This window comes from Artemia sp. Qi Xiang Cuo, chromosome 11, assembly GCF_049724085.1.
Source record: "Artemia sp. Qi Xiang Cuo chromosome 11, ASM4972408v1, whole genome shotgun sequence".
Lineage (NCBI taxonomy): Eukaryota > Metazoa > Arthropoda > Branchiopoda > Anostraca > Artemiidae > Artemia > Artemia sp. Qi Xiang Cuo.
This window is the reverse complement of record NC_142804.1, coordinates 12997267-13016619: the sequence shown is the minus strand read 5'-3', so window position 1 is coordinate 13016619 and position 19353 is coordinate 12997267. Positions and strand designations below refer to the sequence as shown.

Here is a 19353-nt window from a genome sequence, read left to right as displayed (position 1 = left end):
GAGAAAGCCATTTAGCCAAAAAAGTAAAATTAAAATACAAATTTAGTTTGAATTATTCATGTACGGTGAGACAAAATCAAAGCTGCATTAGTTTAAAAACGTTCAGAAATTAAATTAAAAAAACAAGTTTTTTTAACTGAAAGTAAGGAGCGACACTAAAACATAAAACGAACAGAAATTATTTCGTATATGAAAGGGGCTATCCACTCCTCAACACCTCACTCTGTGTGCTAAATTGTGACTCTGTCACACAACAGTGTTAGCTTTCAATTTTATTTCTTGTTATAAGAAAGGAATTATGTCGTGAAAAAGGAAGTTTTGACGAGAGACCATATAATACTAGATTCTAAACAATAATAGTTTGTTAGGATTTCCTCGTGCCTTTATTACTACTAAAACTGTTAGAGCTTAAAATTTACAAAGGGCAAAACAGACAAAAAAGCAAAAAAAAAAAAAAAAAAATACAATCAAAAGGACAAAAAAAGGTTTTGTAGGGTTGTTCCTTCAGGGTTCCTAAATTTTTTTTAAAGAATTTCAAGCATACAGTCTTTAACCTAACACATTAATTGTTCCTGTTCCTGTAATAATAGCATTTACTTTTTACGATGATTACCTCGACCACCTACAGTGATCACCTCCTAAAAATCCAATCTCCTACAGTGACTACCTCGACCACCTACCTAAAAATCATCGTAGAATAAGATTAATAATAACAAAGCGGAAATTTTGAAAAAAAGGAAAGCTTTAAAAATAAACTAACTGAACAAAATCGAATGTTGCTGGAAACGCCTGAGAATTGAGACAAATGAAAGATCTCAAGCCGAACTGGCCAGCCATGACAAAAACCAACGAAGAGAAAAATCTCAATGAAAAAAAAAAAAAAAAAAAAAAAAAAAAAAAAAAAAAAAAAAAAAGACTGCGGGCCAGTGGAAAGAAAAGACGAAAAAGGTAAAACAACGCGGATATTTCACCTGTATTAAAGCAAGGCGTCTTCAGCACGAGAGAAACACAAGAAGAACGAGATAAAAACCAAACTAAACCTAAAAACAAATAAAACCACCACCAAAAAAAATATATAATTGGCGCAAACTAATCCACGTAGGGAAAAGACGCTATTAGAGTTACTTATGTGAGAACACCAGAACAAGTGACAAGCAGCTCAATTGAGACAAGCAGCTAGACAAAGCAAGCAGCTAAACCACCACCATTCTGAAAAAAAAAAGATTTTCTTGAAAATTTCAAGTCGATCCCCTAGCTGTGAGACTAAACGGAGTAAACTTGCCAGACTATGTATAAAATTAGTCACCTTTTAATGAAACCTGCTGATTTGAATCTCTATTACGAGATATAGTCGCTTGCCACTATGCTTCGGGTATAAAAGAAAAAAAAATCATATACTCTCTTGTGATCATCCAAAAACCAAGTGACTGATTGTAAGAGTTCTCTGGAGAAACTGCTACCCATTATAGAGGGTCAAGTCATTTCTTTCCTGATTAGCGACTGGCTGTGCTGTGTGTTCTGGGCACTTCTCAGCTATATAAAATAATACTGTCGTCAATTTAATGTGGAGTAACACTAACGCTTGCGCAGTTAGTTTTTTTCCTCCTGATCAGCAGTCTCTAAACCAAAAACGATGGAATGGAAGTTCAATTTCTTTTCCTGTGTGGCGGTCGTGAAACAGAGTATAAAAGTTCCTCTGAAGTTTAAAGTTGATTAGATAGTTTGCCAGAAAAAAAAAATAAGGACCGTTCTTTCCTTGTCTGCTAATTAATATCAGAGTAGAACAAAGAAAAACTATCCTGGTTCCGAAGGTATAAAAACGTCTTATAAATCATATAATGTTGAACTCTTATAGAACATTGAATCTTTTCATGATTCTCCCAATAGTTCGGAGAGAGGCTTTTTGAAATCCTGTTACCAGCACATCTACCAAAAGAGGTTGTAGGTTCTAATAAACCTAATGAGAAGTAAGAGCTAGTGTCCTATTTGGCTAGTGGCTAGTGTGCCCATTTGGGTGTGCTGAAACAATCCGACCTCCGTGGTGGTAAGGGGAATGGTACTGAAATTGTTGTCATCAGCGATCGAAGCGGTTGATGTGTCTACAACCAAACTAGTTCGACAGTAATATTAAACTTCTTAATTATGGCTCTTGCAGTCTATATTTAAGTCTGATCTCCATCAAACTTGGTGGGAACTTGTTGGGAAATTATTGGATCTCAACCAAACTTGATAAGGGATAATTTATAATATCTTACTTCGCCTTTCAGGATTATATTTACCATATCGGCTAAAAGGGGTTCTGGGATATCAACTGAACTTGGTCAGAAGGGATTTGGTCTTTTTGTATCCTTTTGAAGCCTGGGATCATTTTGGCCTTTGTGGGAGAAGATAAAAGGACCCAAAAATTTACAAAAGCACATCATAGGCAGCGCATTAGCGCTGCCTAAGTAAACAGCGATGTTGGCACAATGTATTATTTATCTGTTTGTTTTTTTCTTTTAGACCAGGGCACTTCGTATCGAAGGAACTGTCGTAGAAACTTCAAAAAGGGACCATTTGATTGGAAATTGGAAGGGGTTGTGTCCTTTTTAATAGTGGAAAGTGATTGGAAGGCAACTCACACACCTTCCACGCCCACCATTTCCCCAAACACATCCAATCAAAATCTTTAGATAGCCATTTAGCCATTAGATATCCAACGTAGTGGAAAGATCCGGAAACTATGTCTTTGAGGAGGACACTCCCCACCAGCCCTCAGGGCTGTGGGAGAGTTACGACAAAAAAAATTATTGTCGTAGAAACTTAAAAAAAGGTCCACTCGATTGGAAATTAAAAGGGCTAGTGCCCTTTTTAATAATCAAAAGTGATTGGGGGGGGGGGGGTAACAAACACCCTCTCACGCCCACCATATCCCCAAAAACGTCCAATAAAAATTTTGAGATAGCCTTTTTTTTAATATAGTTGAAAGTTCTGGAAATTAGGTCTTTGAGGATGAAAGCCCGCCCTCCCTCAGGGCATGGATTGTAAGTTATGCCCTGGGGACATATAAGATTTTTATAGAAAGGGTTCTCGTAGAAACTTCAAAAAGGGCTTATTCCATTGGAAATTGAAAGGGTTAGTGCACTTTTTAATAGTTGAAAGTGATTGGAGGGTAACTAACCCCCCCTCATACCCACCTTTTCCCCTAACACATTCATTTAAAAATTTTAGATAGCCATTTTGTTCAACGTAGTTGAAAGTTCTGGAAATTAGGTCTTTGAGGATGACAACCGCCTCAGGGCCTTCAGGGCCAGGGGTGTCACTAAGGGGGGTTGGGACTTTTGTCGGGCGAAGCCCGACGAAACTTACTGCTTCATGTGCGTGTAGTTGACAGAGACCTATTGGCCCCCTAAAAAAACACTAGTAGAATAGAACCCTATAAAACTTGTTATTTTGTTGGTCCAATGTAATCTCATAAGAGACTTTCGTCGGGCAAACAACAACAAAATTTACTACTTCATCTGCACAAAGTCGACAGAAACCAATTCTCTCTAGAAAACGACTTGTTGAGCCGAACCCTACAAACCTTGATATATAGTTGGACCAATCTAATGTCATTAAAGACTTACGTCGGGCGAAGGACTATGAAATTTACTGCTCCATCTGCATAAAAGTTTACAGAAACCAATTTACTACCTAGAAAGCAACTTGTCGGGTGGATCCTTGCAAAACTTGATATTTTTCAACGGGTCAGTTAACCGGGACAATTCTGGTGGCTCTACTGAAAAAAAAAACTTGTTAGGAAATATCGTTGTTTCTTTCCAAAATTTCGAAAACAGCTGGCATATTTTGCTGACACATGAGCCCATATAATTGCAAGGTTGTACTGTGTTTGCTCCCGATAACACCTCCTTTCCTTATTCTCAATAGCCGTATGGTAGACAATCGTATTAGGTGTATAAGGATTTGAAAGTACAAAGGAAAGAAATGATTCTCAATGCTAGATTCGAAAATTTTGTTGCTTTGTGACATTACACTTATTTTAAGACTTTATCTAACCAAAAAAAAAAGAAGGCAGGAATCCCGGTAACCTGGGTTGTACTGCTACTCCAAAAGAAAATTCTGTAATACATAGACACGTCGAAATAAATTGAAACTAAATTGGTTTGTCAAGAATGAGGAAAGTTTACAGAGAATCAAGTTTCTCAGTGATCTAGGAATTGCAATTTGAATTAGGACCTAAAAAGACGCTTGGAGCACTATTTTATTTGTTTAGATCATCAATACATGAAAATCTTTGCAGAACAAAGGAACAGATCCAGAACTATAATAAAGCTTGTGTGTGAAGTTCGTTTCCAAGAAAGAAAGAGAAAAGGTATTATGAATTTTAATCTGATTATCGAGCTATTCGCGTTCTAAAGCATCATAATCAGGAGTTTAAAAACTGTACCAAAGCGAAGATTAGGCCAAAGATTGTGATAAAGACCACTCTATTTGATATTCCAAAATGTTTACGACCAGGAAGCTCAACGAGAATTGTAGAAGGCCCTGTCACGAGCGAACATCATCTCGAACAGCAAGATTGCTTAGTGCAATTTAAGTTAACAGAAAGCTTTTTTCTTCAGTGGTGCCTCTTGTTTTAACGCTTCGCAGTCGCAGCCACCTCTCGTTTTGCATTCAGACACTGCTAAAGGTGTTTATCACGAAATTTCAGCAGATGCCCTAGGTTTAAGTACACGATTTGATAGGATAGACTCCCAAAGTCCGGGCAGAATTTTACTTTCAAGGGGAAATTTGATCAACTAGTTTCAGTTTGTTAAAGGGTAGTAAACTTTCAAAAATTTCATTGAAACACTCAATAATTGTTTATTGATAAACGAGGAAATGAGAATAAGATTAGGCATAATTAAAAATATATCCTTAATTTTTAATTATATATGATAAAAAGATGAGATATCCTGAACAGTGACGGACCTGTCCTTTTAATATGGAAACTGTTTGTGCTTTTACCGAATTTAATTTTGTTTTTGTGATTTAGAGGAGAAGTTCCAGTAAGTGGTCTTTCCTACAGAATTGGAGTATTGGAGACGCGTGAGTTTTAGATATATTGCATTATACCTAAATATGTATATACAAAATATCGATATTACTATGCAGCAGATCTCTACAGGTTTGAGCTTGCTCTCTACTTTTGGGGTTCTTACTCTCTTTTCTTTCGAGATATGCTTTAAAATGGAACTGAACTGAACTAAAGCATACCAAGTTGCTAGCAAGAAGCAGTGAAAGACAACATTGGAAGAAGAGTAACATTGAAGAAACAATGAAGTAACATTGGAAGAAACAAAGATTCTTCATTTACAACAGAAACTAGGAGCTGGCACAAAATGCGAAGCAAGGCCGCCAAGGATGAAATGCTCGTCACTCACTTTCAATCAAACGGTCACAGAGCTTCTGTAGGGGGTCTTATTTGTTTTATAGAGAGAGATAAATCATTGCCAAGCTTAGTAAGGAGAATCTAATGAAAGATATAGAGTTAGAAAAAGAAAGGAAAAGAGGGTGCCGCATTATATACATGTTGCTAGATGTTACCACCCCTCAAGGTAAACAAGGGTTAGCATTTCGTGAGCATTTAGCCTTTCGTCTCTTGCTAACGTTACTTGCTAACGTCACTTTTGTCATTTCGTTACTTGCTAACGTCTCTTGCTAACGCTAGAGACGTTAGTATTTCGAACAGAGCTAGTTCAAAAATCGTAGCAGAAGTTAATGAAGCTGACTTCTTTGGCATCTTAGCAGACAAAACACCTGCTGCCAGCCATGAAGAGTTTTTAGCAGTAGGTGTAGCCTACGGTACACTGATAAAGGAGGAGCCGCTAAAGGGCGTTTACTCGTCATTGTAGATTCTGAGTCAAAGAAAGGAGCCATTATAGCAGAAGATATTCTACGAGTTTTGCGACAGGCTCATATCAATGTAAGATTGCCCCTTCTTATCAGGGCTAAAATTTGGTAGCGTGTTATATCTGAGGCGCTGGTAAGATCGGTGCTCAGAATCCAGTGACAACTGATATTTATTATAAAATAGAATAAAAAAGGGAGAACGTTGTAATTCTATAAGCCCTTCCAAATAGCTCTCTTCAGGGCTAGCTAATCTTGTTATGTGGATGTTTGTTATTTTGGTCCACAGATGATCCACCGAAAAAGGGGGATTATTTAAGTTAAGGGCTATCGAATACTTCTAATTGAAAGAGTTAAACTTGAATAGCTAGTCAAGGCTTGAGTTCTGGGGTATTAAAATCCTTTAGTTCAAAATATTGCTTATTGAGTGAGCCAAACTAGGAATAACCGTACTTGGTTAGTACCAGTTTATTACATTATCCCAAACCAAGATATCCTATTGTTAGATCTTGTAAAAGGGATTTGTATTCCTTGGACTTTTGATAAGCTTTAACTTCAGCAGGGAAAACTCTTAATTGAATATATCTAGACATAAAGGACTTGAAATTCTTAGTTAGAGAATATTATTCCCTTTTTCCCTAACCTATCTGTATAAGCATTGAGGCCACCTTTGTATAAACAATCGGTACGGGGTTAACGAAATGAAAGAATGACTAAAAAGGGTATAGGGTTCTGATCCGTAGACACGTCAGAAGAATCAACAAGGGGGTAAGTAATGTTGTTGTCCGATAATTCCAATTTTCTGGGTGTAAGATCTTTATAAACGCCAGGCTAAGTTCCAAGGAACAGTAGGCTGGAAAAGGGAAGCACAAAAGGCTCTCCTAACGTTGGCTTCTTGGTTACAGTTTCCCCCCTCTTTAAACCTTCGGTTATTCGAAGCTTCTTCTACAAGTTTAAATTTCTGGGAAAAAATTAATCTTAGCTTATTTTAACCTTTAAAATACTGTCTTTTGTCTAAATGGCTCAAGCCTTGGCTAAGTGAAATATACTCTAACCGAATTATAAACCAAATCACAAAAATATAATAAAATTTCTAGAGTCCTAAGCTTATTTGCACGCGTATTTTTCTGTTGCTAATCTGTTTAGTTAGATTTTCCATTCCATAATTAATAAACCCTTTATAAGTCTATTGGCAATCTACCAATGGGAATTTCTGCTCTGACTCCAGTATCAGTTATATGTCTCCAATGTAAGTATTTAATTAATTTAGTATATGTGGTATAGCCCAGGTGTCAGAAGTCTTTCAGAAGTTTATTTCTTATCACAGTATTATTCTCAACGGGAAATTTATAAAGGCTAGTAGCAGCTTTTTATCTTAGTTAAAAAGAACTTCACTTACTCATGTTCCTTGGTTTCGAGGTAAAACTATCCCGATTTGTCTCTCATCCGTAAGTCATATTCATTTTGCTACTTGATCCGTTTAACCACCTTCCCCTGCTCTTTAAGCAAATCAACAACTTTTTGTTAAAAAATAGGTTTTTCGAGTATTTCAAGGCCTTGCGTTCCTATTTGTCTTATACCAAAACTGGTCTAAATTAGGTCTTCAAATATTTATCACGGGTTTAAAAGTCGTTCGATAGTTGAACAAAGAAGTGTCACTACAAGATTTATGACTAGTTATGCAAAGCGAAGTTATTTTCAAATTCAAGCTAATTTGAAATTGTCGCTTTATTACTGATCTATCGGAGCAAAGGGAATTCCAAATTTTACTAAAATTGAGCTACCAAATTTACACGAAAATAAGGCCTCCTTACATCAGAAAGAAAAACTGGCATTTCAACGCTACGATTTTACAAGCAACATGAGTGGGCGCTAACAATGGATTACAAAGTTCACATTTCAAAGAAGTTAGGAATAAATATTCAATGCCTAAAATGCTAGTCCACAGAAGGAACATTATCGTTCCTTTTGCAGAGATTTGCAGGAGACTTTTGCAGAGATTTGCAAAAGCACTAGAAGCATCATTGACTTTTTCGAGTTGTTCTCCCTAGCGAAAAAGAACAGACGAGGATTGCCTTTAGTTTCCAGAGCATTCAGTTTTGAAGAAACTATTGCAGTGAAATTGGCCGAAGGTGAATGAATATTTAGCAAGATGAAAATCGTCAAGAAAAGATTGAGGTCAACTATAGGACACAATCGAATTGACCATTTCATGCTCATGGTGTCAGAAAAAGATCTACTGGGAAAAATTGACGTCAACCTACTTGTAGAAAAGTGGAAAGTTGAAAAGCCGCACAGCCTTATAGTTTAGCTTATTTTCTATGCCTTGATTTTGCTTTTATAGCTAAGCTTTTCTCTACAATACATAACAATTTTCTGCAACTAATAAACATTATTTTGACACTTAAAAAACGAAGTAACAAATGTCGGTTGTCGTCGGCACCTACCCAAATTTGTTGGCACATCCCCCCCCCCAAATGTAAAAGGCTAGTGACGCCCCTGGTCAGGGCAAGGGTTATAAGTTAAGCCCTCGGGGCATATAAGGTTTTTATAGAAAGCGTTGTCGTAGAAACTTCAAAAAGTGTTCATTTACGCCCACCATTTCCCCAAACACAGTCAATCAAAATTTTGAGAGAGCCATTTTTTTCAACGTAGCTGAAAGTTTTGGAAATTAGGTCTTTGAGGATGACAAACCCCCACACCCCTCAGGGCAAGGGTTGTAAGCTGTGCCAGATGGGGCATATAAGGTTTTTATAGAAAATGTTGTCGTAGAAACTTCAAAAAGGGCTCGTTCAATTGGAAATTGAAAGTGCTAGTGCCCTTTTTAGAAGTCAAAAGTGATTGGTGGAAAACTAACACCCCTTCCACGCTAACCATTTTCCAGACACATCCAATCAAAATTTTGAGATAGCCATTTGGTTCAATGTAGTTGAAAATTCCGGAAATTATGTCTCTAAGGATGACTATCCCCCCCACAGCCCTCAGGGCAAGGGTTTTAAGTTATGCCCTTGGGGCATATAAGGTTTTTTTTTTATAGAGAACGTTTTCGTAGAAACTTCAAAAAGGGCTCACTTGATTAGAAACTGAAAGGGCTAGTGCCATTTTTAATAGTCGAAAGTGATTGGAGGGCAATTAACTCCCTCTCAGGCCCACCATTTTCCCAAACACATTCAATCAGGATTGTTGAAAGTTCTGGAAATTAGGTGTTTGAGGATGACAACCCTTATCCCCCATACCCCTCGGGGCAAGGGTTGTAAGTTATGCCTTGGGGGGTTATAATGTTTTTATAGAAAGCGTTGTCGAAGAAACTTCAAAAAGGGCTCATTCAATTTCAAATTGAGAGCTAGTGCCCTTTATAATAGTCGAAAGTGATTGGAGGGCTACTAATTCCCCTCTCATACCCACCGTTTCCCCAAACACATCCAATCAAAATTTTGAGATAGCCATTTGGTTCAGCGTAGTTAAAAGTTCTGGAAATTAAGTCTTTGAGGAAGACAACCCCTTTCCTACAGCCCGCAGGTTAAGGTTTGTAAGTTATGCCCTAGGGGCATATAAGGTTTTTATAGAAAGCGATGTTGTAAAAACTTCAAAAACGGCTCATTCGATTGGAAATTGAAATGGCTAGTGCTCTTTTTAATAGTCGAAATTGATTGAAGGGCAACTAGCCCCCCTCTCATGCCCACCATTTCCCCGAACACATTCAATCAAAATTTTGAGATAGTCATTTTGTTCAACGTAGTTTAAAGTTCTGGAAATAAGATATTTGAGGATGATACTCCTCCACAGCCCTCAGGGTAAGGATTTTAACGTAGTTGAAGGGTCCGTAAATTATGTTTTTGAGTATGACAAGCCCCCGCACCCCCCACAGCCATCAGGGCTAAGGTTGTAAGTTATGCCCTGGGAGCATATAATATTTTTTATAGAAAGCGTTGTCGTAAAAAAAATTCAAAAAGGGCTCATTCGATTGGAAATTCAAAGAGCTAGTTTCCTTTTTAATAGTCAAAAGTAATAGGAGGGAGAATCACCCCCACGCCCATCATTTCCGATCAACTTTTTGATATGGCCATTTTGTTCAACTTATTTGAAGGGTCTGGAAATTACGTCTTTGAGGATGACAACCCTCCCCCATAGCCCTCAGAACAAAGGTCACTTCTGAAGCAGCACATATCTCGCTTTTTTCATAAGGCGGTAAAATGCTTTACAATATATTTTCCTGTCTGTTTTTTTTTATGTTAACTATTTTATTTCCTAATCTAGAGATTCTCCCCTTCCGTTTCAGGAAATATCTAGTCCACAGAGGCTGTCTTCCTCTCTTTCTATTATTGTATTTAAAGTAGAAAACTCGAATTGCGTCTCTTGCGTTTTTTCATTTGTTCAGTTTTAATGGTCTTAAATCTGTGGCTTTTCGTTCATACTTTACCTATTTCAGTTGTAATACTGGCACACTTGTTTCAAATTCATATGGAAATATTGGCTGAAAAAATAAAGTGTGCTATTAACTTATTTTCGTTCTAATATGCCGTAAATGTAGGGATTTTTTTCTGGGCTTGGCTCCATATATGTCGTCTGTGTCAGTGTTTTGGAGGATCTTTGTCTGGCTTTTGGTAAGTTAGCTTTTGTCTGGTAAGTTAGCCCTACTCCTTTTTGTTTTAAGTTCAACTTGATTTTTTTCGTAATTTTTAATCGTTTTGGTTTTCATTTATTTATTGATAGGGATTTGTGTTCGTTTTACGCTTTAATTACTATTTGAATTTATTTCTGCTCGTCTTAAGTTTAATGTAGCTCTTTAATTTTCTTTGAAAAACTTCTTTTGCAGAAAAAGTTCTTTTTAAATTAATTATTGTCCGTTTGTAAGTGGCATAATTTTTTATCGGAAAATAAAAGGAATATTTGTAAAACTATTTTCAGGTTTCTCTCTAGGAATCAAGATTTTGGCTTTCTATTTCTATATTGGGCAAAATTTTGCAACAGATTCTAATGATATTAACAGAACTTTGGATGGATGGGTTCGTGGAATATTATTCAAATAAATGGACTGAAAATCTGAATAATTCCTGAGCTTGTATAGGACTGAAACCATTCTGACCTCTATCATGTTACAACCCTGAATATATATAAATGTTAATCGGCCATCCCCTCAACATGCCTTAAAATTTTCAAATTAATTCCCATGGGCATACCTGAAATATCGCAGATAAACGCTTTTCACAACCTTGTATGTAAATAATGTCTTTTTATTTATTTGAACATTCCTCAGTATGCCGGGAAAGTCTTAACTTATTACCCTTAGCCGTTCCTGAGATATTGCAGATGTGTCCTTTTGACCATCTGGATGCAATCAGTGTCTTTTGATTCAGCTCAACATACCCTGAAAGTTACAACTTAACGCCCTCAGACATTGCTAAGATATTGCAGATACGACCCTTTGACAGCCTGGGTGTTTATAGTTTCTTTTGACTTTGTTCAGCATTCCCCTCAACATGCCCTAGAAGATTCAACTTAATGAAATTATTCATTCTTTAGATATCTCATATACGCCCTTTCTCAGCTTCGGATGCATGTATTGTCTTTTTATTTAATTAGACATACGCCTCAACAGTCCCTGAAAGTTTCATGCTTATAACCTTAGCCTTAGTAGTAGTAGCAGTAGAACCAGTATTTGTAGCATACAAACAGTGCCTTTTGGTTAGTTTAACATCCCCCTCAACATGCCCTAAAGTTTCAACTTAATACACTAAGCCGTTCCTGAGATATTGCTGATACGCCCTTCCTACGGCCTGTATGCACATAGTGTGGTTTGATTTTGCTCATCATACCTCTAAAAATTCTACGGAAGTTCCACCCTAATATCCTTAGCTTTAGAAGTAGTAACAGTATCAGTAGTAGTAGTAGTAGTAGTAGCAGGAGTAGCAGCACTAGTAGCAGTTGTTAGTTCAACATCTCCCTCAATACCCCCTGAAAATTTCAGCTTAATGTCCTAAGAACCCTATGAAATATTGCCGATATGCCTTTTTGACAGCCTGCATGCACATAATGTGTTTTGATTTCGTTCTAAGTCCCCCTCAACACTCCCTGAAAGTTTAATCCCTATAACCTACGTCTTGATTGTAGTAGTAGCAGTAATAGTAGAAACAATAGTGGTATACACATAATTCATTTTGGTTAGGTGAACCCCCCCCCTCAACATGCCATGAAAGTTTCACCTTAATACTCTTAGCCGCTCCTGAGATATTGCTGATACGCTCTTTTGGTAATCTGCATCCAGATATTGCGCGATAATTTAGTTCAACATCCCCTCAACATTCCTTGAAGTTTGATCTTAATACCATTAACGTCGGTAGTGGTAGTAGCAGATGTAGTAGCATTAGTAGTAGTATGCACATAGTGCGTTTTGGTTAGTACAAAACCACCCTCAACATACCCTGAAAATACTACCTTAATACCATTAGCTTTAGTATACTAAAGCTTATTATACTATATAATAAGCTTAAATACTATAAAGCTTAAATACTATTAGCTAGTAATAGTAGCAGTAGTAGTAGTAATAGTAACTAGTAATAGCAGTAGTAGGGGAAGTAGTAGTAGTAGTAGTAATAGTAATACTAGAAGTAGTATGCTCATAGTGCCTTTTGGTCCATTCAACATCCCCCTCCCCCAACATGGCCTGAAAGTTTTGAATTAATATCCTAAGTCCTTCCTAAGATATTGCTGATACGCTCTTTTGACAGCCTGTATTCACATAGTATGTTCTGATTTAGATCAACATTCCCCCTCAGCATTCCCTCAAATTTTCACCTTAATACCCTTAGCCTATTTGGAGACCTAGGATAAAGCATGATCCACTTTCCCAGTAACAAATCCTGTATGTGAAGAATAGGCTAATTGCATAATCTACAGCCCTTTCTCAAGGGCTTTGGGGGGTCAAGTCATCCTTACAGACATTTTTTATGAATCTTTTAACTGTGTAAAACAAACTAGCTGTCTTGAAACTTTGATTTAATACCTTTGGGCGGAGGGCAGCAAAAACAGGCGTGGAAGGGGGGCTGGATGCTCTCCAATAGCCTATGACTCTTGAAAAGGGCACTAGAACTTTCAATTTCCAAGCAAATGAACCCCCTCCAAAGTTTTTACGATAAGTCCTTCCATACGGATTGGCTTGGTGAAAAAATATCAATAGAATTTTAAATAATTAATTTCCTATTTCTCTCTTTACTTAGGTAGCGCTATTGCGCTTCCTATGATTATATTAGATTTGTTAGCAGAACTTTTACTAGATCTGGAGCTTAGGTATAAGCTTTTTCTTTAAAAAACAGAAATTTTAAGCCAGCCTAGTCTAGAGTGTTTTCAAAACCGTCAATGTTGAGGTTTCTCCCAGAGTTTTCTTCTCAAGTTTACGATGAATGTGTCACTAGAGATCTTCCAATCTACAAGCTCTATGGTGTGTGCAGGGGTGAAAATTCATAAAAATTTAGGGAAGGGTGGTAGTAAGGACTTTTTTTTATTAAAATAAAAAAAAATGTTTTCAAAATCTGGGGGGGGGGGGGTTTCAATTGTATAATGAAAATGCAAAAATATATATTTTTTTAAATCTAGGTGTACCCCTACCCCTAATTGCCGTCCCTGGGTGACTGACAAAAGAAAATGCTCAAAAAGCTATTCTAGCTTCAGTTTTTCTACTTGAAGTTTCAGGTAATGAAGTTCACGAGACTAAATTTAAAGTATTTGACGAAACTAAAAACTATTTCAGATCCGTTTAAAGTTTGTGCTTTTTGGATATTCAGAAAAAGGAAGCGCAATTTTGGTCGTTAAAAAAAAGAAAAAAGAAAGTAGCTCAGAAATTTGGCATAAATTGAGAAAAACTTTCACAAAAAATGAGACTTAAAATAATTTTTTTAAAGAGTTTATTTTATTAGGTTTACTTTCCCAAGATGTCCCACTATTCAACTCTTCTGAGCCTTGTATAATTTGGTCAGATAATTCAATCTTGAGTTTTCAATATACAGAACTAAAACAGCTAGAGCAACTGATCAAACTGATCATTTTTATACAATTCTGAAAAAGGTTTATGCCAGCTTTGCCTCTCACTCAGACTATCTGTCTTGGCTCTTTCTCCAATTACCCATGGCTCTTAACTTTTTCATCACAGTCTATCACAGAGGTTATGTTCCAGGGGAAACTTGTTGTTTTGGAGAAACCTCACACTTCCATCAGTTATCATATTAAACGATTTACTCAGATAATCCCCAAAACTCATCTTCAAATTCCTATAAAAAGACTGCTCTTTCGTACAGATAATCCTTATGAGTAGTGCTTCATCATCAGTTTTACCGATTTCTTGTTATGAAAATCCTTACACCTAGGAAAGACGATATTATCCATAACCAGAGGTTTTGCAGGTTGATGAACAAAGATATTGTTTGGTTCTTGTAATGGTTCGAACTTGGGGAACAGTTTCCATCCCTACTGAATGGCTGGGATTTTTGGCATTGTCAATTGGTATTACTAATGCCTGCAAGTAAATTTCGGGGCTTGTGTTGTTGTCCTCTGCTGTCAATGGAACAAAATTCAGTTGGTGAAAATGCAAGATAATAAAATTGTACTTTATTATTTGTACTTATTTTATTGTAATAGTGTAATACAATAATATTGTAATTATTTTAATTTGAGCTTATTGCTGGTCTCTATTACCCACTAATTTGGATAATTGACTAATAATTATGCTTATGCCTGATTATAGGTCAAAGAAGTCGGCTAGCAAGGATATTATGGGGATATTATGTGGCTTATATGGCAAATTATTGACTGGCAAGGATATTAAATAAATCAAGCTCCTATTGAAAGACACTAATCACGTAAACAGTCATTGGATTGGGTTTTGACCACTCAATATATAAAATAACTCTAAGGGTGATCACAGTCGATAGAAAACTGATTTCCACATCTTTTTGAGAATTTTCAAAGCCAAGTGTCATGCTTTTCACACTGTAAAAACAAATTTTTACAGAAGGGTCGTTTTCCCTGTTTACAGTGTTAGTTTTTTTTACAATGTATGGCCTTTTGCCCCCCATTCCTCCTCCCCAAAGAAAAATCTTCAGCTAAACTCATGGTCAAACGCCTGACTATCCCCCATAATCTGACGCGGATCAGGACGTAAGTTCAGGAGAAAATTCATTCAAAGAATATATTGTACTTATTTTAATTTGAGCTTATTGCTGGTCTCTATTAGCCATTTATTTGGATAATTGACTAATAATTATGCTTATGCCTGATTATAGGTCAAATACATCGGAATTATTGACTGGCAAGGATGTAGGTCGACAACATTTGCTTATGACCTATCTTACTTTTTGCTGGGCAATACAACCGGCCAGACACGTAAAGATCATCTCGACAATGAATTGGAAAACTATTACTCAACCTACCGCAAGACGTTGCTTATGCTTGGTTACGACTTAGAAAATGAAAAATTCAATTTTGAAGCGTTTCTAAAGGAATGGGAAAAGTCTCTAGTGTTAGGATCAATGCTTGCCGTAATGATGATTCCTGGACTGCTGCAGGAAAAGGATGATACAAAAAAAGCTTTAAGCGATAATTTAAACTCTCTTCGTGACTTCACATCTTTAATTTCAGCACTGTCTTCAAGCAGCGTTGAGGTTACTCAAAGGCTGACTGATGTAATAAAAACCTGTGAACCTTTGGTTGACGAGTATTTGAAAAACATGTTGAGAAATTAGCTTTCTTTTAACCTTCATTCTTGTACTTTTTTGCTGCGTCTTTTCAGCATAAAATAAAATTTGTGAAAAGTATTTTCTATATTTACTGATTAGACAAGCTTTAGTACTCATAAAATGAGCTGCCAGAGGCCAATAAATTACATCACCCTTAAAGTTCATTTTGATTTTATGATGAAGTGTATAGCTAACTCTTAACTTCTTACTATCATAAGTAGATTCCCAAAAATAGTTAACACCCTAAAATGGCCAACGCATTTGACTGTCGGATACTAACTAATTTGTTGAGGCATGTTATGCTTACCTCATAATTAAACACAGGCCTTAAATACTATGGATACTACGTAATGCTATTTACAGTGGTCTCCCTACATGTTCTCTTTGTGTGGAAAATGTATCTTATATTCTGAAGACAATCACAATAGAATATCCATACAGCCAATCATGTACCTTCTCTCCACAGTGAATCTAAATCACCATGTGTTTCTGTGATTTTACCGACAGCAACTGTCGCTAACTGTTTTCGGGTCTAGTAATATAAGGTCTTTGATTTGAACACATTTTCATTCCAAAGACGTAAGCCTTCACAAGAAATCTCAAACATTTTTTTCACCAAATAGGTAGTGTTGTAGTCAAAACCATCAATTTGCTTTCTCTGTCACTTTTTTCTGGTTCATTTGAGATCGGTATAAACGATTTGGTTTAAGAATAACTCAGATGTTTTTTCTCTTTGCTATAAATAAGTTTTCATCAGTGAATATATTATGCGATTTTTAGCCTGCATTCTAACCTTGAACTTCAGTTGATTACAATTGAACTCCCGTCAACTTCAAACATTTTACCCTCGGAAGTCACAGCTAATCTGATCATTTTGTCTTAGAACTCTTGTTGGCGTCTAGTATCTCCTGCCACTGAATGGAAATACCTGACCTAAAATCAGTGAAAGAAAATCAGTCTCAGTTAGTAAAAACAAAAAATAAGCAAATTTAATGGCAACATCACCCAAATCAGTCGGTAAAAATAACCAGCCCGCCAATAAAATACACTGATCCTCCCCCTAACATTTTGGCTAGTGGTGCTTCTGTATCCCTGTAGAAGTGACTAATAGAGATGGTAGCGACTCATGTGAATTTTATATAGGCATTAATAGCAGGAACAAAAAGACAAGATCCCAGGTTAGAAATATGGGTGATTTTTTGAATTGGACAACTCTTACGTAGAATTATGGTATTTCCGCTAGAAGACTTTATTGTCTCGTTTTGAATCAATGTCGATATATGGTAATCGTATCCTAGACTAAGTAAATCTGGTGTAGTAAAAGAAAATATCAAAGGCTATAGACTGCTAAATGTTGTAAGTAGAAAAATGAGTTATAACCAAGAAAGTATTTGGTCGAAATAGAAACTATGATGAAAACAGGTTATTTCGTCGCCTTCAAGTAAGTGCCTAGTCCTGCTCCTGATAATATCAAAAGATTGCAGGATGGGTAGCCTTAGACAACTATATAATTCTCTTTGGTAAACCAAAAGAATATCAATGGTGTAAATGAAAATGACAAGTATGGTTAAATAATAAGTTTTCTTATTGAACTAATTTTAAATACTAAGAAAAAAATAATTAGAATTGCTCTGTATACTACAGTGGTTTCATTTTACAGAAATCTTACAAGGAGGAAAGGGCAACTTGCTCTACCTTCCAAAGACGGCTGCGTCTTTTAAGCAGATGTAAGGCCGAAAAAAAGATTCCGAGTAAATCGAAATTTTGAGTTAACAGGACAATGGCAAGCACTTTTTTTTAATTTCTGTTGAATCATGAGTTGGTTATTCTTATGGAAGAATAACCAAGGTTTTATTTTCAAAAACTTTCAAAATTAATTCCACTTTCCTTTTAATACAAACGCTCCAGGCTTACAGACAAAAATTTGTTGTCTAGTTTTTTTTTTGCTTTGCTGTTTGATGAATTCGTTAAAATAGATAAGTTTTTGGTCAATTTAATAAGCATTAAAAGTCTGGGTTATAAATCTAAGATATATTCATATCGAAATAGAGAAGGTTTTATTTTCGAAAACTTTCCGATCAATTCAACTTCCTTTTTAATACATTTTTCCAAGTTTTCAGAAAAAAAAATCATATATTTTTTTGCTTTTATTGTTTAATTAAACCTTTAAGATAGGTGAAGAGCAAGAAATAAAATAAGCGTTTGGTCAATTCAATAAGTATTATAAGCCTAGGTTCCAAATATAAGATATTTTCATATCGAAATATACAAGATTGTATTTTCAAAAACTTTCCAAATTAATTCAACTTTCTTTTTAATATAAACACCCCAGGTTTACAGAAAAAAAATTGTTTTCTATTTTTTTTTCGCTTTTAGTGTTTGATGCATCCATTAAGATAAACGAACAGCAAGAGATAAAATAAGTTTTTGGTCAATTTGATAAGTATTATAAACCTGGATTGTAAGCCAGGGTAAGTTTCATATCGAAATTTAGAAGGTTTTATTTTCAAAAACTTTCCAAATTTTTTCAACTTCCTTTTTAATACAAACGCTCCAAGTTTACAGAAAAAAATTTGTTATCTAGTTTTTTTTTTGCTTTTAGTGTTTGAGAAATTCATTAAGATAGGTGAACAACAAGAAATAAAACACGTCCTGGGTCACAAATATAAGCTTGGGTTACAAATATAAGATATTTTCATATCAAAATATAAAAGATTTTATTTTCAAAAACTTTCCAAATTAATTCAACTTCCTTTTTAATACAAACGCTCCTAGTTTACAGAAAAACTAGATAAAAAAGTAGCACTTAAAGAAAAAAAAAACTAGATAACAAATTTTTTCTGTAAACTTGGAGTGTTTGTATTAAAAAGGAAGTTGAATTCATTTGGAAAGATTTTTTTTAAATAGAACCTTCTATATTTCGATATGAATCTATTTTATATTTATAGCCCAGATTTATAATACTTATTAAATTGACAAAAAACTTATTTTATTTCTTGCTGTTCACCTATCTTAAAGGATTCATCAAACATTAAGAGAAAAAAACTGACAAATTATTTTTTTTCTATAAACTTGGAGTGTTGGCATTAAAAAGAAAGTTGAATTAATTTGGAAAGTTTTTGATCAAAAACTTAAATGGACCAAAAACTTGTTTTATCTCCTGCTGTTCACCCATTTTAATGGATTCATCATACACTAAAAACAAAAAAAAAGGAAGTTGAATTAATTTATAAACTTTTAAAATAAAACCCTCTATATTTCGATACGAAACTATCTTATATTTATAACCCAGGCTTATAATAGTTTTAGTTGTGTTTGATGAATTTTAATGGATTTATTAAACACTAAAAGCCAAAAAACGAAATGATAAATTTTTTCTGTAAACTTAGGGTGTTTGTATTAAAGAGGAAGTTGAATTAATTTGGAAAGCTATTGAAAAAAAAACTTTCAATATTTCAATACGAAAATATCTTATATTTTATAACCCAGGTTTATAATACTTATCAAGTTGAACACAAAATTATTTTATTTCTTGCTGTTTACCTTTCTTCATGGATTCATCAAACACTAAAGTAAAAAAAAAAAATAGATAACAAAGATTTTTTCTGTAAACTTAGAGTCTTTGTATTAAATTAAATATTAAAAAAAACAAGTTTTTTTAACCGAAAGTGGGGAACGACGTTAAAACTTAAAAAGAACAGAAATTATTCCTTATGTGAAAGGGGCTGTCCCCACCTTATCGCCTCGCTCTTTA

At 35.3% G+C, this 19353-nt stretch overlaps 1 protein-coding gene across 2 annotated transcripts in view; it reads right to left on the bottom strand.

The window, feature by feature from the left end:
- LOC148946650 (uncharacterized) overlaps nucleotides 1-19353 on the bottom strand; it is a 117090-nt gene that overhangs the window by 53364 nt on the left and 44373 nt on the right. For both annotated transcript variants that reach the window (XM_089096299.1, XM_089096300.1), the window contains exon 2: nucleotides 16393-16532. The gene's annotated coding sequence lies outside the window, so the exon portion shown is untranslated. The remainder of the gene's footprint in view (nucleotides 1-16392; nucleotides 16533-19353) is intronic.